Raw genomic sequence first — 24,361 nt, forward strand, 5'->3', positions numbered from 1 at the left:
TGAAGAAAAGACTGATAAATTGTAATGACTACATTAAAATTAAGAACTCCTATTTATCAAAGACACAATTAAAAACATGAAAATGCCAGCCACAGAATGAGAGAACATAACCACAGCCCATACAACAAAGGGCTCCTATCTAGAAAGTATTAAGAAAGAAGACCAAGTAGAAAAATAGGCAAGAGACTTGAACAGGCATTTCATAAAAGAAGATCTTCAAATGGTTAATAAATATATGAAAAGTAATCAGCAAAGTGCAAATTAAAACCATAGGAGATGCCTCTACATCCTGCCATTTAGACATTCTAAAAGGAAAAAGACAGACAATACCAAGTATTAGCAAAGATATGGAGCAACTAAAACTCTCATACACTGTCAGTGGGAGGCTAAGTTTGTACAACCTTTGGAAAACAGTTTAGCACTATCTAATAAAGTTCGATAAACTCATGACCTATGACAGCAAATTCATATATACGTGTATGTGTGTGTGAGTAAGACTTGTACAAGGATCATCATAGCCATGCTATTAGTAATGGCCAAAAACTAGCAACAAGCTAAATGTCTGTCAACAGGATAGATAATTAACCCATGGTATGTATTTATACAGTGAAATACTACAAAGCAATGAGAATTAACAAACATTTGCTGCTACATGCAACAACATGGAGGAATTTCACAATCTTACTGTTGAGTGAAAGAAGCCAGAAACAAAAGTCTTCATACCGTGTAATTCCATTTATATAAAGTTCAAAAGTAGGCAAAATTAAACTCTGGTGTCAGAATTCAGAATTGCTGTTACCTTTGGAGAGGAGGGGAGGGAAGTGCCTGAGAGGAACTCGTGGAGATTTCTTGGATGTGGGATATGCGTGGTGGTGACCAGATGTATTCACTTGGAGATAACTCATCAAGCAAAATACTTATGGTTGCATGTTATACTTTAATAAAAACTTTTAAATTCTTTAAATGATTTGGTAGAAATAGTTGAAGAAATCCCAACTTAAAAATAGAAAGAGCTAAGCAAGTTGAAGGATTAATCTTGAGATCCACATCCAGGTACTAAGAGTTCCATAAAAAGATTATAGAGGAAAAGTGGAGAAGGAAATTATCCAAAAAATAATTCAATAACACTTCCTAGAATTGAAATTCAAAGTAGCTTTCTAGTGCCCAGTTAAATGGGTGAAAAAAATAACTACACCAAGACACATCCTGGACAAATTTCAGAATACTGGGGACAAAGAGGAGATCCTAAAATCTTTCAAAGGGAAATAATATCCACTTTCTCCTTTCCGTATAGGAGCAGTGCCTACAAAATTTGGAGAGAAAACAATTTTCAATGTAGAATTCTTTTTTGGGGCGTGGGCATTGGTGCTGCAATCAACTATTCTTGAATTTGAGAGAAAACTGAACATTCTGATTAACAGTTTCGTGCTCTAAATCAGATGGCACAATTGGAATGTTGTTGCTTCTCTCCTTACAATTATTCCTTTGAGAAGGATCAGAGTGATGTAAAGGTCACCTCACTTGCATTTCTCAATGTCTACCGTGTGCGAGACTACAATGAAGGATAAGCAAGAGCCCTGAGTAGAGGAGACAGAGCTGAATAAACTGGGAGTTCAAATAAATATAGAATTCTATACCCAGCAAAACCATCAATTAAGTATGAGAAATAAAGACGTTTTTTTAAACAAATAAGATTTAATAATGCTCACACAAATAGAGTTTTCTCCCAAATAGGAAAACTGCATATTGTCTTGTTTCAGAAGGTTAGAAATTCAGTGCTTGAGAAATCCAGCAGATAAGGAGCAGGACTAGTAGAGTCTGTATTTGGAGCTGTCTGCCCACAAACTAGCAGCCCTCTATCCAAGAATCGTTTTCTCATGGGGGGGTTGGGAACAAGGTGCTGTTTACATCTCATCTTGCCCCTCTCCCCTTCAGCCATGCTCAGTACCACCTGTTATTTTTCTCGAACTTCTCATAGTGATGGACGTTGGTGGCCTTCTCCTTCGCAGGACACTTGTGGTCAGGGGAACCCACTGTCAGAGGCCAGGCATTGGGCTCGTCTTTGTTCTCCATCTGGGAGCATTGAGAGCCTCGTGATAAGATCAGTTGTGCTGCCCATAATTTACAGCCACTCTAGAGGACATGGAGGATGTCTTTCTGTCTTTCTTCTTGTCCTGCTGCTCTGCCAGCAGATGAGCCTTAGCAGCCTTTGTGGAAATATTTTTTATTTTAGCATCATGTGGAGGCCCACAATGGAGATGCTACTCAGCATCCAGTTGGAAGGCATCTCCACGGTCTTCTTTGCTGAGGAAGTTTGGATGTTTTCTGCAAGTTCCTGAAGACAATTGTCGGCATTTTTGGGCTTGACTTTCTGCTCTCGTGTTCCACGATCTCTTTCCTCGTCACCTCTGTCTTAACACTCTTCATCATGTGTGCAGCCTTGTGCTTTCAGTTGGTTTCTGCGCAAAATGACATCCTTAGGTGGGGTCTTCCTCTTTCTTGATCTTTTCTGTGCCCCTGTCCTTCAGTTTCCTCATGTCTTCCACACCTCCTATTTTCATCTGAGTGGTCTCCCCTTGTATCTTCTGTTCTACCATCAGGGCCATAGGATGTGCCATGGGGCCTCTTCCTTAAGTTCTGCACCTCTGAGGGCTCGTCTGGTTTGATGGAGTCTCCTCTGAGTCTGGCTTATCTCCTACAACTTCGAGTCAGTCCAGTGCGGGTGGAAAGTCTTCCCAGTGGCACTGGCCCTCTCAGTCCAGCTGCAGCAGTAAAGACGTTTTCAGACATGAAAGATCTCAAAAAACAAAGACAAAGCGAAAAAGAAAACTCTGTCATGTACACTTTCTTAAGAACTACTATATGTACTCTTTGAAAACAAAGGAATAAATCTAGAAAGAGAAAGATATTGGCTCCATAAATGAGGACTCCAATAAGAGAGAAGTGAAGCAATCTCCAGGAGATGCTGAAGAGAAATCAAGAGATGATTGTAAAACAGACCCAGAGAGCAACCTCTGCATATTTGGCAGGATGGTGGGGGGTCCAGGAAGAAGGGCTCCATGAAAAAGAATGAAACTGATAGATTATCTCTTTTTCAGTATTGAGATAGATGTATACCTGCACCAGAGACATTTACTAACTCCAGGGAAAACATACTTTGTTCAAGAAAGGAAATGTAATTTGAGTTCAATAAATAGCTAAGCTGCAAATATTTACAGGGTCATAATGTAAACACTAAATCTAAAAATTACTATGTAACAAAATTGGATGGAAAGGAATATGAGTGTGGAAGGAAAAAGATGTGAGTGGTGTGGGAAGTAAGAAAGTGAAATCTTTATTTTTTTAATAGTAAATGGCAATACTTTCTAAGCTATTAAAAATATCAGGAAATGGCAGTATAAAAAACAGCAAAAGAGTTAAAATGGTTAAGTGGGGGAAGTGAAAATTGGGAGAGAGGAGGCGCATGGCAGGAGACTGCTGGTTTTCTTGTAGAACTATTTGACATTATAAGCTAGGAGCAGTTATAACTGATAAAAATCCAGAAACTGGGTACAAGCAGCTATAAGCACTATACTACAATTATGGAAGGCATTTGCCTACGGAAGAGAATACACAGAAGTCTTAATATGGAGAGATAGCTGGAGAAGTTCACTTTGTAGTCTTATAGGAGTAGCTGCAGCAAGAAAGAGTAGCCGACACAGGGAGAGACACAGCTTGAGGGGATGGGAGGAAGCCTGGATGGGCTCTGTCCACGGGCTGGTGAAAGCTTGAATCCACGTAAAGGCAGAAGTGGTCTTTTCTACCAAAAGGAATCACTAAAAAAGAAGGTAAACTTACAAGGATGAAGTAGCCTAAGACACAGGTAGGGGTCTACATGAGAGCATTGGGGTTAGGATATTTTCCTTGAGGGCATCCTTTACCTTGTCCAGCAGTATGCCCCAACAGCTGTAGGAACTGGAGAGCTCAGACTATAGGATTCTTCCTGGGGAGTTGGCCTATCTACTCACTAACCCGCATCTAAACTAACTAGCAGAAGTCCCTCATGTTCATCCATCTGGGCAGCCATCCAGCCATGCAACATTTTTGAGCCCCAGCTATTGGGCAGACATTTGCTGAGGGCCATACTTTTGGTAAATGAAATCTAGGGGCAGCCTTGAAACCTAGCTCTAAACTTCTCTTTGGCTCCCCTTCCGGCCCTGTCAGTCTCACCTTCTGACATAAGGATATAAGGTAAGGGTATAAGCTATGAGATGGTGAGAATTCATCATTCTCTTTGCTTTTGCCTTCCCAAATACATACTCATTCTTTACCTGCGTGAGCTGTACGTTCAATACCGACACCTTTTTAACAAGTACTTTTCTAGAGAAATGTGGATACATCAAAAGGGGGCTCTCTTGGGTACTCTTTGTTCATTTCTTGAGGAATTCTATTTCATGAGCAATTCCCAAGCTGTTTGGTACAACAAGGTTAATTAACCGAGCAGCTGTTCTTTCTGTCACCTAATAGCATTGATAACAAGAGAGGGAGCCCCATTTTGCGGGAATCTGAAGGTGAGACTGGGGCCTGGTTTCTGGTCCTGTCTTAATGAACACAGTTGTTAATTGTTCCCTGACTCAGTTTACCCTTTCTTTTCCCTGATAGGTTTGAAGTTCCTCAAGGGAATAAACATTATTTTATTCATCTTCATTTTTTCCTGTAATGCCTAGTAAATTGCCCATTGTGGCCCAGGGTTTGCAGGTTCGGATCCCGGGCGAGCACCGATGCACCACTTGTCAAGCCATGCTGTGGCAGTGTCCCGTATAAAGTAGAGGAAGATGGGCATGGTTGTTAGCCTAGGGCTGGTCTTCCTCAGCAAAAAGAGGAGGATTGGCAACGGATGTTAGCTTGGGGCTGATCTTCCTCACACACACACAAAAATAATAATTTCTTTTCAAATTAATGAATTGAGTAAACTAAGTCCCCTTGGCAATAACGTGAATATAACCCCACCCCCCCTCCATGTTCTGAGCAACATCCGGGGGTTCCACTGACTTTTATTAATTAAATTCTCTGTTGCTTTTTCCTCTTCCTGACTGTATGTCACATTCCTTCTCTTTTGATTTATTTTTGCCCCCCTGGCTCTGTGTTTGTACCGTTGAATATTGCCTGAAACCTGTGATTCTCAGTCTCTGGTAATAACTTCCATCATGTAAAAGGATATTGTAAAAGTCTCTAAAGCTTTTCAGAACAATAACAATTTAAATTCCCGTCCATTAAATTTTAAATAAATAAAGCATGTTTAATTTGGGTGGAGGGAATTGGAGAGGAAGTTAGAAAATCAAATAAACAACAGGATGTTGCAACTTATAGAAAGTTGAGACATGCCTGCCCCGGAGGACCAGAAACAAACCCATGCGCATTTTTAGTCCTGGACCCAGCAATCTGTAGCAGACTCTGATAGAAATAAATCTTGTTAAAGCAATGTTTATTTTGCAATTTTCTTTTCTTTTTTTTAGCAATCATAATTCGGCTTTATTGTGGTCTGTCCATTCAGAGGACACTGTCTGCTAGGATTTTGTCACAGGGGCTTAAAAACAGACCAAAATGAGAAGAGCAACCTAATTTACACATTCACTAGAAAATGTCCATACTCTTGCTACAATTATAAAAGAAACAGGTTTTGCTCACCTAGTTTTGTCCTTACTGGGTGTTGGACTCATCACAGAGTCACAAAGTGACTTCATGGCTCAGGTGGCCATTTTAACAATACTCAGAGGGTTCTTCAATTCAGTTATTTTGAAGTCAACAAAAGGTTCCTGGAAAATGACTGGACTTTTTTCTATTATACCTACAAGTTTAGAAATTATCCATCCTATTTTTATTCTTTTAGTGATGACGCTCAAGAAGTAGGTCAGAAACTACTTTTTCCCTATTATCAACAACTGGAATAAAAAACATCATCTATCTCCCCTGCAGTTCTTATTTTTTGAGGTGTCTTCCTTTCCCAAACTCCTTTTATCTGAAAACTGATAACTGCCACCCTCACCACGCACCCAGGAATGGGACCACTGCAGCCATTTACTCCATGCGCCACACACACCACCTGCACATGCACCACACCTGGATGTGGATCGTCTTTTCCTGGGATTAGCCACATTCCCTGCCCTTGTAATTCATTCTATTTCTTCTGAATATAACCTGAGGAATATAATACAATCAAAATTATTTAAAAATTTGTTACTTTTGTAGCATCTCTTTCAATAATTATGTTGATGTTTGTATTATATTATAACATAATCAAAAGAATTGGTTGGGTTGAACTAACCCTATTTCACTGATTCTCTTTCACTAGCTTAACACAGTTCTCTTTTTTTAAAGTTTATTTTAATTCATTGATGAACTGGCTGGTGTGTTGAAAGAGATGATGGTTTTAGGGAGAGTCCAAGGTCATGTACTTTCTGGATCCTTGCATGTTTTGAGACGTCTTCCTATTAACTTCACCCATCGATGACACTTTGGCTGGATAGAGCATTCCATTGTAGCGCCATTACTCTGGAACGGAATACTGAAAAGTCTGTTCATTCCTTTGCAGATAGCTTTTTGATTCTCTGGATTTCCTCAGGCATTTCTGCCTGGATATATAAGTATTTTTTACTTTATGCTTGAAATTCAAATTCTCACCCCAGCTGAGACTAAGTATTAGTCTCTTTTGTTTTTCTCTGGAACTCAGTAAGCCTTTTCATTCGCTAAGTCTTTCCTTTGTTTGGAAGCCTTTCTTGCAGTTACTAATTATCTCTTTTCTTACATTTACTCTCTTCTCTTCTTCTAGGATTTCTCTATATTTGCTTATGTTTTACTCCTCAGTTTTGTATTAGTTTTTCCTTCTTGTGTGTATATGTTCTTGTGCTGTTTCTCATTCTTGGTTTAGAGCCACTTGGTTGATATTCCCTATGCCACACCTGTTTTGCACTGCCTCCGCGGGGGTTCCCCATTTAGCGATCATGTTTGTCATCTCCATTCAGTGTTTGATGATTTCAGAGAGTTGTCTTCCCTAGGTTTATAGATATAAAGTTCTCTTAAATCTTGTTGAGAACGCGAATTTGAAAATTTCCAAATTTTTCTTATGTTTCTCATGAGTAGTATCTTTAGAAACAAACCTTTGTCCTAACTCCTGGGAATGTGCCTCTTGGCTTTAACTGCATTATCTTTTAGTGTGTCTGGTGGGCTTCCTGTTTGGTCCTCCTGACAGGAAGGTCCATGTTTGTTTAAGTCCTTGTCTATGCTTGTATGGATCCATGTTCAAACTCTTTAGCCCAGATAAAGGGAAGAAGGAAATGATACCTTCCGGGTCAGAGACTTGAAAATGAGAGAGAAGAAGGAAGGAACTGGAAATTGAGCCATTTATTGCAGGAAACTTCACCATTGTGGTGGTTTCCTTTTGGTCTAGCAGTCAGAAATTAGCTGGGACAGTATCCATCCATTTCCCTGTAGGTCACCCTCATTAAATCCAGCTATATGGTACCTCAGCTCTCTTGCCAGCATTTGACTGAGAGCCAGTGCCACTCTCAAGGGGAGGGGTAGGTGCAAGGATAGAATCAGCGAGGCTGGTTACAAGCTACTGCAATAATCCATGGCAGAGATGAGGGTGCAGGGAGTGGAGTGATCAGATTCTGGATATATTTTGAAGCAGAATGAACAGGATTTGCTGATGGTTGGGAAGTAGAGTGCGGGACATGGAGACTCAAGGATTTTTTACCTAAGCAACTTGAAGAGTGAATATGCCATTAACTGAAACAGGAAAGGACTATGGGGAGAACATGTTTATGGATAAAAATCAAGAGTTTGGCTTTGAACATGTCAAATTTGAGAGGCTTATAGAACCTCAGGGGAGATATTAAGTGTGTGAGTGTGGAATTCAGAAGACAGGTCCAACAGGGCGACATGAAATGTGGAAGTCTTCCTCCTCTATATGCCTTTAAAGCTGTTGGACAGGGAGTAAGCGCAGAAAGAACAGAAGACTCTTTAACAAAGGACAAAGAACAACGGATTCCTGCAGAGCCAGTGCTTGGAAGCTGGGAGAAGGAGGAGAAACTGGCAAACGAGACGGAAGCTGAGAAGGTGTAGGGGACCCCAAGACAGGGTGTCCTAGAGGCCCAGGGAAGAAAGTCTTTCTAGAAGGCAGGAGTCATCAGAGACTGAGACACCAACCACTGGATTCAGCAATGCATGGATCACCAGGTATCTGGATGAGAGCGGAGTTGGAGGAATGGGAGGGATGAAGGCCTAGTTAGAGCAGGTTTCTGAGACAATGAGAGAGAGGAAGTGGAACAGGCCGGTGTTGTAACTAACTCTTCAGGAATGCAGCTGGAAAGGGAAGCAAAGAGAAGATGCTGCAGTGGGAAGAGGATGTGGGATCACGAGTTTCACTGTGATCCTTGTTCTGTCCTCACTGTTGTTAATATGAGAGCTGTTACTGCATGTTTATAAGATAGAGGGAAAGGAGAACAACATGAGAGGGGCATGATTGAAGGACGCTGTCCTTGAAATGGAGGGCTCAGTTATGGCCCCCAGGTTGTACAGAACGGGGACAGAGGCAGGCAGAGTGGGGGATTTCGTGACAAGATGTGTGGAAGTTCTCCTCTGATACTTCCATTTCTCAGGGAAATAAGGAGCAAGGACGAGAGCGGAGAGTGAAGAAGGGAAAGGTGTCGGCCTGGGAGGTCTAGTGCTTGCCTCAGTGCCTCCTTCAGGACTCTTTCTTTGCTTCTACCTTTGTTGAAAACAAAATCGTTATGAGCTGAGTATTTGCCAGGTGATGATTTCCAGAAAGTTTGCTTTTCACTAATGTACTTTGCAAAAGGCTGCTGTCTATTTAATGAGTTAATGGAATTATAGGTGACGTGGCTGATCTCCATTTCTTTCTGTCCTATGCTGTTACGATGGGAGTGGTATTTTAAACCCTATTTAGAAGAAGAATCAATTCAATTCAATCACTCAATTGAGCAACTATTTACTGAGTGCCGTGTGCCACGCACTTCCGGCCCAGTGTCCAAGCCATAGGCGGGTCCCCACAGACTGCCATCATTTGTTTTTTACGTAACACAATTAAATGCCTCCTGATAACAGTAGTTGTCACTGCTGCTCTTTGCTGCACTTTACTGCTCAGCCAACATCTGCCCAGGTGCCCTGGGCTACAGGGACAGTCACAAAGCCCCCAACATGCTCAGAGGGCTCTTTGCCTCTGAGGAGAAAAGAAGAGAGACACAGAAAATAAGCTTCGGTGGCCTCTCCCCGCTTTGCTCCTGGCTGGTTGTTTGGGAAGGCAGGAGGCTCCACTTTATGTCTTAAAGAAATAAAGCCTCAACTGCTCCCTATACTAAGCCTCACTGGCAGATTTAGTCAGAGACTTAAAAAGCACCATTTATAGAGGTAGACTACAGAGATGCAATTCTTGTTGCTTTGTACCAGCTTACACTGCTGGCTGCCACCAAGAAAACATGAAACAGTTTTAAAATCACAGTTTTAGAAAAGACTATCCTTGATAATATATCATTTTATTCTTTAATGAGACCTGAAGGTTAAGGCATTTGAGAATGTTTCTTTTGAGTGACAGGGAGAGAGAGAGAGTAAGAGAGAGACAGAGGAGAAATACAAGTTGATCGGCTTGATTAGGGGCAAAAACTTTTCAGAAGAGTTGCAAAGAAAAAACATGGACATAAGAAAATAGCTGTTGGAAAATAGACTGATCTTGAATTATTAGAAACCATTTAATTTAGGAATGAAATAGCTACACTGCAGCTGCCACCACGATTGATACTATTAAGCGGAAAGGAAATAGTTAACTTGTAGGCACTATTGGCAGCATTTAAAGTTGCTTTTTAAAAGTCAAATAACAAAGGCATGGAAAGAGCAAATTAAAGACTCAGCAAAAAACAAAATCCAATTTGGGACTAAATTTTCCACAGAATGATTCTTCTTTCCTACCCCACTCTCCCCCAGTTTTTTTGAGTATGCTGCTTCCACCCAGGTTTATTCCAAATTAAGTTGTGGTTTGCATCCATTTAAATGCAGATTCCTGAAATGCAAATAACTCAACATTAACAAAGAACAAGAAATCCTGGCCCTAAAATTATCTGGTGAAAGTAGCTTTCCCTAGGAGTGCAGGGCGTTGAGGGGAAATAACAGGCAGTAGAGTGGCTCTATCTGACCCCTCCGTCACCACCCTGGGAAGAATTGATGGATATTAACTTGGGGATTTACCACAGCAGGAAAACCCTGTCAAACACAGGCAGTGTGTGTCCGCTCACCTCCTGCCGCCCAGCGCTGGATTTCCATGAATTCTACAAGCACCCACTGGGGGCCACCTTTGTGCCAGGCCTGGAGTAGGTATCTAGAGGCAATGTGGAGGTGACTGACATGTCCCTGTTTCTCAGAGGCTCACAGTATAGAAGGGGAGATGGACACATACAGAAATGACCACAAACAAACAGTGATGCGGACTTCAGGGGAAATAAAAGTGCAGTGGGGGAGACAGATTCCCACAGGCCCCATGGAGAAGGCACGATCTGAGTAGGAATTTGAGATGTGAGTGGGCATGGCAAGTATAGGTGATCAAGGAAAAAGTTTTTTGCAATTTTTAGCAAAATAACCACGTTTCCTAGTTTCCATATTTGATGCTTTGACATCTGGGGCCCTGCTGACCCTGGAGGGACTGCCCCTCTGAGAGCTAGCCAATTCCTACAGGTAATAAACAACTCAATGAGGAGAAAGCCTTTCATATGCCAACCGACCAATCCAGAGCCCATACCCCAACCACCTCCTCTATGGGGCTCTCACTAGAGGCCACTCTCCCCCTGCCCTAATCAGCCCAGGGCAGGTGCCAGACAACTAGGGACAGCCCCTCTACCCAGAGCCCTGAAATTATTCAAACTAGCCAATCCTGAGCCTGCTGACCCCACCTCACTCCTTCCTTTCCACGGAAATCACAACAAAGGCTCTTGCCCACGTTTTCTCCTTGCTCCCTCTACCTCCTGACTGGCCCTGGTGCCTCCCCGTGTGGCCCCCTGTGGTGTGGCATGCTCCCTCCTCTCGGGAACTGTGAGTAACAAGCTATCTTTTCAGTGGTAGTTGTCTCCTGATCTGTTGGACTTGCCATGCCTGAATAATAACACATTTTAAAATACCTCCCTTAGAATGCACATGATGGCAGAGATAAATACAACGGAGCAGATTTCCCTTCGGGGGAAATCTAAGGGGTCTGCTAAGTAGTTCCAAGAACTGCCTGGAGGCCCCTCTACCTGCTCTCAGGCTGCCGTAGCTTCTTTCTAGCCATTTTGTGTCTGTCATCATCTGTGCTGCAGTGGCTTCATTAAATCATCAAGGAAAAGGTGAATGTATTTAAAGAGAAAAAAATTTCACTTTATCAGGTAGTCAAAGAAATGTGCCATAAGTTAGGATGCTTCTGGCAGAAACCCTAACTTGAACCCACGTCACCTATAAGGACATTTTTCTCACTTACTAGGAGGTCCAGAGGGGTGTACGTGTGAGGAAAGGCTGGGAGGGTGCTGAAGGATTGCTTGATGTAGTGGCCCAATGATTTCCCTCCCTCCTCCCTGTGGCCCTCGGCTGGTAGCCACAGGGCTGCAGCTGCTCCAGACATTATATCTAGATCCAACCGCACCCAGTGGAAAAGAGCCACCTCTTCTCTCCACGTTCTCTCTTAGAAGAAAGGAACCCCTGGAGATCTTTCCATCACTTCTCATTGGCCAGATAGGGTCACATGCCCACTCTTGAATCAACCCTGGGCAACAGGAAATGACATCATTGCCCTCACTCTCAACTGGCCTTTCTTTGGAGCTGGGGCTGGGGTCTGCCTCTTCTGAGGCAGGAGGCTGAGTGAGGAAGGGATAGACTGTTGAACAAAATTGAAGTTCTGACTAGAAGGAAGCAAGAGAAAATCAATGCTGGGTTTGCAACCAATAGTGGGTACTAATAGACAAATTATGACTATTTGACCTGAAATTAGAAAAATCCATTCTGTCATTGAGAACACTGGTTCCCAAACATGGCTTTCTCCAGTTCAGTTGAGCATCCATGCCAGAAGATGCTCATCTAGCAGGTCTGAGGAGGGTTCAGGAGTCTGCTCTCTGGGTGGTTCTGGGGTACAGCCAGATTTTTAACCACTGCTGGGCTTTGTGTGGTAAGAGAATGATGCAATGGAATGAGCCAGATCTCCCGACTGCCGTCATCCACCTGTGCAGACTTGGACAGTCCTCTCAGCTCCGCCATTCCTTACTCAGCACACAGCTCTGGAGAGCCCCTCTGTGCAGGTGCTGAGCAAGGGGCTGGGGCGGGGGGCCAGATGGGCAGGGGCCCTCAGGGAGTCTCTGCCCAGTGAGAAGATGTCAGCCTCAATAAAGTGGGATACCTCTAGGAGACTCTGAGTCAGGAATGTGTTCAAGAGCAAGTAATAGGCAACCTAACTGCCCTGCCTTGAATACAGAGGGATAGTCTGTATTTTCCTTGCCCCGTAAGCTTGGAGGAAGGATGTCCAAAGCTGGTGCAGCTGCTTGGCAGTGCCAACTAGCATCTGGGGTCTCTTTGTCTTTCTGCTCACCCCACTGGATGGCCTAATAGACACACTGACATCCAGGTGAGCCCAGGGTAGCAGAGGAAGCATGGTTCCCCACAGGGAGGTGTGCAGAGAGGCGGGGCACAGGCCTTACCTACCACGGTCTCCAGGTTCGGGCAGTGGGGACATTATACAGTGGGTACACCCAGGTCAGACCCCACTTCCTACCAACTTCTGAAGGAGTTTGATACCTTGACATTCTGCAAACAGAGCAAAATGACCAAGAATGGACAACTTCTACCCATGTAATAAGATGACGTTTACTATAGTATTAATGTCAGCATGAATATATGCATAGAAGACTGTGTATTGTGAGTTTATTCATTCATTTTATTGTGGTTATAGAGGTTTAAGTTAAAGAAGCTTCTCAAGCTTCTTTCTTAATTATATATCTATATGTAGATATATGTGCACATACAACAAAGAATATATGATGTGATTTTAGCATAAAGCCTACTCCTTTCTATACTAGTTAAGAACAGAGTCAACTGCAAGCACAGAAAAACCCCCAACAAGAATAACTTAAGACAGAAGCTTATTTCTTATGTCAAGTCTGAAAGTAGGCAGTCCAGATCTGGTATGTTTCCTCTACTTCCTGAAATCCTCAGTGACCCTTCTATTTTGCTGCTATATCAAATGTGTCCCTCAATCCCAAAGCCACTTCGTGGTCCAATGTGGCTGCTCTGGCTCCAATCATCGCATCACGAACTGATTCCAGACAGCAAAAGCATGAAAGGGAAGAATAAAATCATTCCTCAGCATTTTAAGGACCCGTCTGAGAAGTTGTACACCACTCTTGTTTATATTCCATAGGCCAGAATTCAGTCATATAGCCACGCTGAGCAGCAAAGGACACTGGAGAATGTAATCTTTACTCTGGGTAGCCACATGGGCTAGGATAAAATTCTGTGGCTCCATTACTAAAGGAAGAAAGGGACAGCTAGCAGGCCCTGCCTCCCCTTCTCACTAAGGAATCACTGAGACCTCTAATGAGATGTGATGAAGTCCAGGCCAGCCCTTCCATATTCCTATTTCTCCTCATCACAGTTCTTTGTCTCAGTGACTCTCCTCTGCGTCTCTGGGAAACCGTGTCCAGGCCAGTGGGCACTAACATGCTATTTCCATATTTTCAAAAGAGGGGAAGTGGGAGCTGTGGCATTTTTAAAGTAACATTTTCCAGCCACCTCGCTGTCAGAGGCATGCAGGTTATAATGCCTGGAAGGGGTGGGCTGGCTTGGAGGACCTCAGAAAGGGCAGATTCTGGTGATTTCTATTCCTAAATTAGCAGCTAGAATAGATGCAGTCTTGGCATTTAAGAAGATCTGCTTTTCTCTAGTGCATTCTCTCCACAGTGAAAGCTGCAGTTGCTTCTCAGCAGGAAATGGTCTCCTGTCTTCTCTCCTCTCTCTTTGCATAGTTTTAACAGTTGGGATGGTAACATGGTCTGCTCTGACCTTTGACAGAAAGAGCAGCTTCTAGGTCATGGAGCACCTGGAAGGGGCTCTCTCGCTTTGCTGAAGCTTTGGGCTCTGTGACAGTTGGCTGACAAACAATGAAACATCCCTCCGTCCCTTGTGAGTTTGTTCTCTAATTGCTGTGTGTGCATTACACAGAGAGGGCCCCTTAGCTTTCAAGAATTAGCAGGACAGACCTGGAATTCCATAGAGAAAAGGACACTGTTGCACCAACAAGGAAAGACATCAAGTTTCCAAGTTGAACAGAGACTCCATCTTCTTACAAACGGTCCCAGAGCACCGCCCCCTCTGTCATATTCAGCAGCCCGTCTTTCCTCATTAGAAGCTCACACACTGCAGAGAGCCACAGCAGAGCCGGCAGCTCACACTGTTTGTAGGTGGTGATAGAAACTTTCCCTATTCCTGTTTTCCTTCTTGCTTTCCAGCCACCAAGTACGGTGAGTCTAGCTCCCTCCAGGAAAGGCAGATCCCGGGGAGGGAGCTGCCGGAAGATCGTCCTGGCTCCCAGGACTAACTGTGGTCACCACCCTGTCCCCTCAGGGGCTGCATTCTAAGGGGCCCCTCAGTGTGTGTGCCCTGAGGGCTTGTATTCAGTCTCCTTGGGTGGGGAAGGTCAGAGCTCTGAATCCTAGCTCTGGTATATTAGTATTAAAATCCATGAGAAAATCCTTTTTTCTCTCCATAATTTTCAATGGGTGAAGAAAAGACACCCTAGATTTAAATCTTTAAATCTTTCCTTAAAGCCTAGATTTACCCAAGAGGTTTAAAGTCTCTGTTTTTGTACAGTACAGTTATTACGTTGCTGCATTTCTATATAGAAATCCCTCATGGGTATATTTCTTGCATTTCCTGGGCTTTTAAGTTGGTTCCCTGAAAACCATATCAATTAACTTTTACTTCAACTCCTATCACCAGCTCATAGTATGGTGATGATATTTTCTGAGCCCCAAATCAGGATTCGTCATCTAATGCATGTTTAGACAATAGTTTACTTGTGACTCACCTGGAAAATCTGAGACATTTGGATGACAAATTCCTTGGGTCCAGCTAGCCAAGACCGTGTTTTGGGGGTTCTGCCCTGTGGCATGAGTAATAAGAACACTTACTGTGTACTTTCCACGTTTCAGGAGAGTGGGCTAAATGCTTTAAAGCCAGTGCTTTGACGGGTATATTGTTACTGGCTTGGGACAGGCGATGTGAAGTGGCTACCATATGATCCTTTTCCCATCTTTCTCTGGTTTACAGGTGGGCTGCAAACAGAGCAATCTTCCCATTCTTCCTTGCGGCTGGGGATGACCATGTGACATACTCCTGACAAATGCAATATAAGCTGAAATTTCTTCTGAGTCCTTGATGACACTACTGAGCCGTCCTACCAGCACTGGACCACACATCCTGGGACTTCTAGCTGTGTGGGATGAATAACACCTTTTCTGTTTAAGGCTGGGGTAGTTGAGTGTTCTGTCGGCTGCAGATAAATAGTAGCAAATACATAACTCGTTTTCACAGAAGGAGTCCAGGGTCTGAGAGATTGTCCCTTGCTCTGCACCACACAGCCCACCAGTGGTAATGCTGGGGTCCAAGTGTGTCCAACCCCAGCACATGTGCTGGACCAGCACGCTCTTTTCCGCCTTAAGAAGTTGGCATCTTGATTTATCCAGGGGCTCAGGAGCCTCCTGTAGCAACCTCACCAATTCCCTCCCTGTTCCCCACGTAGTCCTGTGATGTAAGCTTCCCCAAGGAAATATAGTCTAGACCTTCTCAGGGTTGGTTGGGTGTATATCTCCCTGTCAGTGTGCCCTAGAGAAGACACATGCCCCCAGTCCCAGCCAGGCTTACAGCGGGCAGTCTCCCTGGTCCATTTACTAATCTCATGGCATACCTTGTGTATGGCCTTCAGGTAAATGTCTCTTTTCTAAGGAGAGGAATCTAGTGTTCGGTTACCTTGAAAGAACTCTTGGTACCTGTACTGGTAAAACCTACAGTTCCCCCTGCTGGTGTGTTTCTCTTTCCCGTGTGTCTTCTTTACTTTCACACTACCACCACACTCACCATGCTCTGATACCGGATGTGTAAGGGTTTTTCCCCACACCAAGCAATTCTCTGTGACACCAGCTGGGTGTCCTACAATTCAACTCAATTCTGACATTATCTGGAGATAGCATCAGTTTCCACAGGTTACAGATTCAGTCCCACAAGACTCCTCTACTCTCCATTTCAGATGCCAGTCACAAGCCCAGGTTATCACCTGCACTTCTGACCAACCAGCTATAGATTGGCAGTTCCAAGGACTCTCTCCTTGAGTTCAATTAATTTGCTAGAGCGGCTCACAGAACTCAGGGAAGCGCTTACTTACATTTATCAGTTTATTAAAACATATAGTAAAAGATACAGATGAACGGCCAGATGAAGAGATACATAGGGCAAGGTCTGGGAGGGTCCCAAGCCCAGGAGCTTCTGTCCCCCTGGAGTTGAGGTGCATCACCCTCCCGGTGTGGGTGTGTTTGCCAACCTGGAAGCTCCCCGAACCCCCTACTACTGGGATTTTATGGAGACTTCCTCACATAGGGATTATCAGTTATTATCTCCATTTCCAGCCCCTCTCCACTCTCTGGAGGATGGGGGTGGGGCTGAAAATTCCAAGCTTCTAATCATGGCTTGGTCTTTCTGGTGACCAGCCTCCATCCAGGAGCTATCCAGGAGCCCATCCAGAGTCGCCTCATTAGAACAAAGGATGCTACTCATGCTCTTATCACTTAGGAAATTGCAGGGAGCTCCTTGCCAGGAACTGGGGACAGAGACCAATATATATATTTTCTTTTATCTCACAGTACCTTTTCAAAAACCCCTCAGGGGTCCACAGGCAAGCAGAACCCTTGCTGATGATCTTTCTATGTTCTTTGAAATAGGCCAGCATATTCAAACCCACTGGGCCTTGTCTGTCTGTTTGGACCCTATCAGGAAATTAGGCTGAGGAGGCCCACCTGTCATACCACACCTCAGGGGTTCCTGACTTCCAGCCCTATGACACTGGTCACCCCAGTATTTAAGCCAGGAGGCCGGTGAGGAACCTGTTCACAACATTACAGGGTATCCTCTCTGTAAGGACCCCCAGGAGAAATATGCTTCAAAGCCTAACGGTAGGAAGAAATGCTCTTCTCCAGACTGAATTTTAGCTCATGAACACTGGGACTCATATAACTGGTTATATTTTCCTGATTGACTTGCTGAAAGGAAACTCTATGCCCAATTAGTGTTTCACTAATTCTTTTTGCCCCTATTTTCCCTTCACTCCGATTTATTTTTAAAATTCCGTTATACGTATATTTTTGGAGGCCACCTGAAATTCCCTTTTTGTGAACGTGGTATGTAGATAAATAAAATTTCACTCACCTCAGGACTTCACTGACTACTCCTCACTCCAATGCTCCTTTTCCCATTGCCAACTTTCCTCAAACCTACGAGAGTCCCCAGGCACCATCCAAAATCTAGTGTGTCCTGACAGCTTGTCCATAGCTCACCCAGACTGAAGCCAGCATCAGCTGAGTCCTGGATCTAGGAAAAGAAATCGGAGAATACCTGTCAAAAAGAAAGATGGACACAAGGTTTCTCAAATGCAATTAAGTGTTTTGACAGGCAATTATTTTTCTCATTCAACCTAATCTAAACATTCAGAGCTTGGCAGTTGGTTTGCAGGTAACCACTCTTTCTCTTATCAGTGGAGTGCCTCTCTGACACCTGGCAACTCCCACTGCTGGGGCTCAGAGATTAGAGATGGAGCCGAGGAGTCTTGCCAAGCAGCATCGCTGCAGCCTCAGGCCGCTGGAGTCACCCCCTTTGCCAAGTGGCCCTGCAACTGAAGTGGGTTTTCAAAACGGATGATTGAGACGCTGGGATTTTAAGAGTGAATCTAAATGTTAAAAGAGGGGGGAAATAATAAGAACAGAGATCTTGATCCAGTTACCATTATCCATTGTTTTATTTTATTTTTTGTGAGGCGATCAGCCCTGTGCTAACATCTGCCAATCCTCCTCTTTTTTTTTTGCTAAGGAAGATTGGCCCTGGGCTAACATCTGTGCCCATCTTCCTGCACTTTATATGGGATGCCGCCACAGCATGGCTTGCCAAGCAGTGCATCGGTGAGTGCCCGGGATCTGAACCGGTGAACCCCGGGCTGCCGCAGTGGAGCACACACACTTAACCGCTTGCGCCACCCGGCTGGCCCATCCATTGTCTTATTTTAAGAGCATCTTAGATTTCCATTATAAATGAGACCAAGTTCTTTTTAGTAAAACGATATTGAGGGAATTCTCTGTTTTTATTTTTCATATGGTTGGTTATTTAGGCATGAGTGCTTTGGATAGTATTTTAAGATGTTCTTTGTATTTTAGATCGATAAAAATCACTTTCAATGTGAAATATTGCCGAGGAACACTCCCTTGTTCTTGGGCCATGGCTATTTTCACTTTTAATGTTGTGGTAGATTGCACAATGGTCACAAGGTCTTCTCCCCTCTATGCTCCACACTCTTGCATACGGCTTTGTAGCAACTTCCACCAAGATGTGGAGTCTTCCTTCACCCCTTATGTCTGGGCTGGCCGTGTGGCCTTCTTTGGCCAATAGGACAGTAGCAAATATGATAGAAGCAGAGACTTGAAAAGCGCTGGCCCTGTTGCTGCACTTGGAATCTTTCTGCGCCATGTGAATAAGCCCATGCTACCCTACCAGATGATGGTAGATGTTGTGGATATAGCCCCTTAGTTCCTGTCGCCCAGCCTACAGCAGTCCACCTCCAGCAATAGAGCCTGTGAGCTGAATGGCAGTGGGCAGACCACAAACGTATGAGTGAGCCCAGCCAAGTCCAGCAGAGAAGAACCAAGCAGCTGAACCCAGCCCAGATTGGCAATCCACAACATCATGAGCTAATAAATGGTTATTGTTTAAACAACTGAGTTTTGGAGTGGTTTGTAACATGGAAAAAGTTGACTGATTAAAATATCCAGGCTCTCACATGGAAAAGAAAATTGCAGGATGAATTTTTTTAACCCCATGCTAAAGGATACCCAGGCTCTCTTCACAGAAGCATATCAAGTGTCTACTCTGGTGTCTGGCACAAAAAAGTGATATTTAAATATTATTTAAATTATTGTATCTCACTCTTTGTCATTCAGGGGCTCATCTGATAGTACAATGGTTCAGCTGAGGTTTTTTCCAATTTTTTTATTGTGATAAACTACACATAACATAAAATTTACCATCTTAACCATTTTAAGTGTACAGTTCAATGGTATTAAATATATTCATAATATGTGCAACTATCACCACTATCCATCTCCAGAATTCTTTCCATCTTGTAAAACTGAAACTCTATATCTATTAAACAATAACTCCCCATTTTTCCCTCCCCTCAGCCCCTGGTAACCACCATTCTACTTTCTGTCTTTAGAGTTTTGACTACTCTAAGTACCTCATATAAGTGGAATCATACAGTATTTGTCTTTTTTATGACTGGCTTATTTCCCTTAGCATAATGTCCTCAAGCATCATCCATGTTGTAGCATGTGTCAGAATTTCTCTCCCTTTTAAGGCTGAGTAATATTCTATTCTATGTATACACTACATTTTGCTTATCTATTCATCTATCGATGGACACTGGTGTTGCTTCCACATTTTAGCTGTTGTGAATAATGCTGCTATGAATATGGGTGTGCAGATATCTCTTCGAGACCTGCTTTCAGTTCTTTTGGGCATATACCCAAAAGTGGAATTGCTGGATCATATGGTAATTCTATGTTTAATTTTTGGAGGAACTGCCATTCTGTTACCCACAGCAGCTGAACCATTTTACATTCCCATCAATAGTGTACAAGAGTTCTAATTTTTCTGTATCCTGGCCAACACTTGTTATTTCCTGTTTCTTTTTTTTTTAATAGTAGTCCTCCTAATGGATGTAAGGTGGTATCTCATTGTAGTTTTGATTTGCATTTCCCTAATGATTAATGATGTTGAGTATCTTTCTATGTGCTTGTTGGCTATTTGTATATCTTCTTTAAAGAAATGTCTATTCAAGTCCTTTGTTCATTTTTGAAATGGGTTGTTTGCTTTTTTGTTGTTGAGTTTTAGGAGTTCTCTATATATTCTGGATAGTAATCCTTTATCAGATAAATGGTGGGTAAATATTTTCTCCCATTCATTGGGTTGCCTTTTTACTCTGTTGTTAATATCTTTCCATGCACAAAATTTTTGTTTTCCTTATGTCCAATTTGTCTATTTTTTCTTTTGTTGTTTGTGCCTTTGGTGTCATATATAAGAAATTATTGCCAAATCCAATGTCTTGGAGCTTTTGTCCTGTGTTTTCTTCTGAGAGTTTTATAGTTGTAAGTCTTACATTTAGCTTTTTAATCCATTTTGAGTTAATTTTTGTACATGGTGTTAGGTAAGGTCCAACTTCATTCTTTTGCATGTGGATATTTAGTTTTCCCAGAACCATTTCCTGAAAAGTCTGTTCTTTCCCTATTGACTGGTCTTGGCACACTTGTCAAAAATAGCTTGACCATATATACAATGGTTTACTTCTGGGCTTTCAATTTTATTCCATTGGTCTTTGTGTCTGTCTTTATGCCAGTACCGCGCTGTTTTGATTACTACATCTTTGTAGTAAGTTTTGAAATCAAGAAGTGTGAGTCCTTCAGCTTTGTTCTTTTTAAAGATTCTTTTCGCTATTCGAGGTCCCTTGAGATTCCACAAGAATTTTAGGATGGGTTTTTCTATTTAAGATTTTATTTATTTTCCCCCAAAGCCCCAGTAGATAGTTGTATGTCATAGCTGCACATCCTTCCAGTTGCTGTATGTGGGACGCGGCCTCAGCATGGCCGGAGAAGCAGTGCGTCGGTGCGCGCCCGGGATCCGAACCCGGGCTGCTAGCAATGGAGAGCGCGCACTTAACCGCTAAGCCATGGGGCCGGCCCGGGTTTTTCTATTTATACAGAAGGGATCATTGGGATTTTTGTGTGTGTGTGTGTGTGAGGAGATCAGCCCTGTGCTAACATCTGCCAATCCTCCTCTTTTTTTGCTGAGGAAGACTGCCCCTGGGCTAACATCCGTGCCCATCTTCCTCCACTTTATATGGGAGGCCGCCACAGCATGGCTTGCCAAGTAGTGCGTTGGTGCACGCCTGGGATCCCAACGGGTGAACCCCGGGCCGCCACAGCGGAGCACGCGCACTTAACTGCTTGTGCCACCGGGCCGGCCCCAGATCATGGGGATTTTAATAGGGATTGCACTGAATCTGTAGATTACTTTGGATAGTACTGACGTCTTAATAATATTAAGTCTTTCAATTCACGAACGTGGAGTATGTAATATTGTAATATTTATTTATGTCTTATTTAATTTATTTTAGCAATATTTTGTAGATTTCATTGTACAAGTCTTTCACCTCCTTGGTTAATTCCTAAGTACTTTATTCTTTTTGTTGCTATTGTAAATGGAATTGTTTTTGTAATTCCCTTTTCAGATTGTTCATTGTTAGTGTATAGAAATGCAACTGATTTTTCTGTATTGACTTTGTATCCTGCTACTTTGCTGAATTCCTTTATTAATTCTAATAGTTTTTTGTGGAATCTTTAGGGTTTTCTACATATAAGATCATATCATCTGCTAACAAATATAATTTTATCTCTTCCTTTCCAATTTGGATGCCTTTTATTTCTTTTTCTTGCCTAATTGCTCTGCCTAGAACTTTCAGTACTATGTTCAATAGAGGTGGCAAAAGCAGGCATCCTTGCCTTTTTCCTGATTTTGTAGTAAAAGATTTCAGTCTTTCACCATTGAGTGTGATGTTCACTGTGAGTTTTTCACATATGGCCTTTATTATGTTGAGATAGTTTCTTTCTATTCCCAGTTTGTTGAGTGTTTTTATAATGAAAGGGTGTTGAATTTTGTCAAATGCATTTTTTTGTATCAATTGATATCATCAGGTGATTTGTTCCCCCTTCATTCTGTTAATGTGATGTATTACATTGAGTGATCTTTGTACATTTAATCATCCTTGCGTACCAGGAAAGAACTCACTTGGTCATGGTGTACAATCTTTTTAATATGCTGCTGAATTTGGTTTGTTAGTATCTTGTTGAGAAATATTTCATCAATGTTCATAAGAGATATTGGTTTGTAACTTTATTTTCTTGTAGTGTCTTTGGTATCAGGGTAATGCTGGCCTCATAGAATGAGTTAGGAAGTCTTCTCTCCTCTTCAATTTTTTAGGAAAGTTTGAGAAGAGTTGGTGTTAGTTCCTCTTTAAAAGTTTGGTAGAGGGGCCGGTCCAGTGGCGTAGTGGTTAAGTGTGTGCACTCCGCTTCGGCAGCCCGGGGTTCACCCGTTTGGATCCCGGGCGCACACCGATGTGCCTATTGTAAAGCCATGCTGTGGCGGCGTCCCATATAAAGTAGAGGAAGATGGGCATGGATGTTAGCCCAGGGCCAGTCTTCCTCAGCAAAAAGAGCAGCATTGGCATCGGATGTTAGCTCAGGGCTAATCTTCCTTAAAAAAATAAATAAATAAAATACATATTTGGTAGAATTCACTAGTGAAGACATCAGGTCCAGGGCTTTTCCTTATTGGGAGATTTTTGATTACTGATTCAATCTCCTTGTTTGTTATTGGCCTATTCATATTTTCTATTTTTTCATAATTTAGTCATGTTAGGTTTTGTGTTTCTAGGAATTTGTCCATTTCATCTAGGTTATCCAATTGTTCTTAGTACTCTCTTATAATCTTTTTTATTTCTGTAGAATTGGAAATAATGTCCCCATTTTCACTTCTGATTTTAGTAATTTGAGTCTTCTCTCTTTTTTCCTTAGTACATCTAGCTAAAGGTTTGTCAATTTTGCTGATCTTTTCAAAGAAACAACTTTTGGTTATGTTGATTTCTCTATTGTTTTTCTATTCTTTATTTCACTTATCTCTGCTTTAATCCTTATTATTACTTTCCTTCTGCTAGCTTTGGGTTTGCTTTGTTCGTCTTTTTCTATTCCTTAAGTTGCAAAGTTAGGTTGTTGATTTGAGATCTTTCTTCTTTTCTAATGAAAGCATTTATAGCTATAAATTTCCCCCTAAGCAGTGCTTTTACTGCATCCCATAAGTTTTGGTATGTTGTGTTTTCATTTTCATTTGTCTCTAAGTATTTTCTAATTTTCCTTGTGATTTATTCTTTGATCTATTGGTTGTTTAAGAATGTGTTGTTTAATTTGCACAAATTTGTCAGTGTTCCAGTTTTCTTTCTGTTATTGATTTCTAACTTCATCCCGTTGTTATTGGAGAGGAAACTTTGTATATCTATCTTTCTTAAATCTATTTCCTTACTTATCTCTGTCTGCTTGTTCTATCCATTATTAAGAGTTGGGTGGAGTATTGAAGCCTCCAACTACTATTATAGAACTGTCTATTTCTCTCTTCAATTCTGTCAGGTTTTGCTTCATATACATATATATATATAGTGTGTATGTATGTGAGGAAGATTGGCCCTGAGCTAACATCTGTGCCCATCTTCCTCTATTTTGTATACGGGATGCCTCCACAGCATGGCTCGATGAGTGGTGTGTAGGTCTCCACCCAAGATCCGAAGCTGCAAACTCTGGGCCACTGAAGCGGAGTGCACGAACTTAACCACTATGCCACTGGGCCAGCCCTCTGCTTCATATATTTTGATGGTCTCTTAAAGGTGCATAAATAATTTATAATTACATTGAAATTTTCATTAACATATAATATCCTTCTTTGTCTCTTGTAAGCTTTTATGCTTTAAAGTCTATTTTATCTGATATTAGTGCAGCCACTCCTGCTCTCTTTTGGTTACTAATTGCATGGCATATCTTTTTCCTTCCTTTCATTTTTAAACTTTTGTGTCTTGGATCTAATGCGAGTCTCTTGTAGATGTCATATAGTTGGATTATGTGTTTTTATCCATTCTGCCCATTTTTGTCTTTTGATTGGAGAGTTTAATTCATTTACATGTAAAGTAATTACTGATAAGGAGGGAGTTACTTCTGTATTGTGCTATTTGTTTTCTGTATGCCTTATAGATTTTTTATCCCTCATTTTCTGTGTTACTGTCTTTTATTGTGTGTTTTAGTTGATTTTTTGTAGTGAAACATTTAAATTCTTTTCTCATTTCCTTTTGTGTATATTCCATAGCTATTTTCTTTGTGGTTATCAGGGGGATTACATTTAACATCCTAAAGTTGTAACACTCTAATTTGAATTAATACCAGCTTAA

The 24,361-nt window shown here is 42.2% G+C and overlaps 1 pseudogene; it reads right to left on the reverse strand.

Moving 5' to 3' along the window:
• Nucleotides 1-1,680: 1,680 nt before the first annotated feature.
• Nucleotides 1,681-6,982, reverse strand: LOC101399399 (splicing factor C9orf78 pseudogene; annotated as a pseudogene).
• Between the last annotated feature and the right edge of the window lie 17,379 nt (nucleotides 6,983-24,361).

The sequence above is a fragment of the Ceratotherium simum genome, chromosome 6, assembly GCF_057802395.1.
Source record: "Ceratotherium simum simum isolate JZ-2026a chromosome 6, ASM5780239v1, whole genome shotgun sequence".
Lineage (NCBI taxonomy): Eukaryota > Metazoa > Chordata > Mammalia > Perissodactyla > Rhinocerotidae > Ceratotherium > Ceratotherium simum.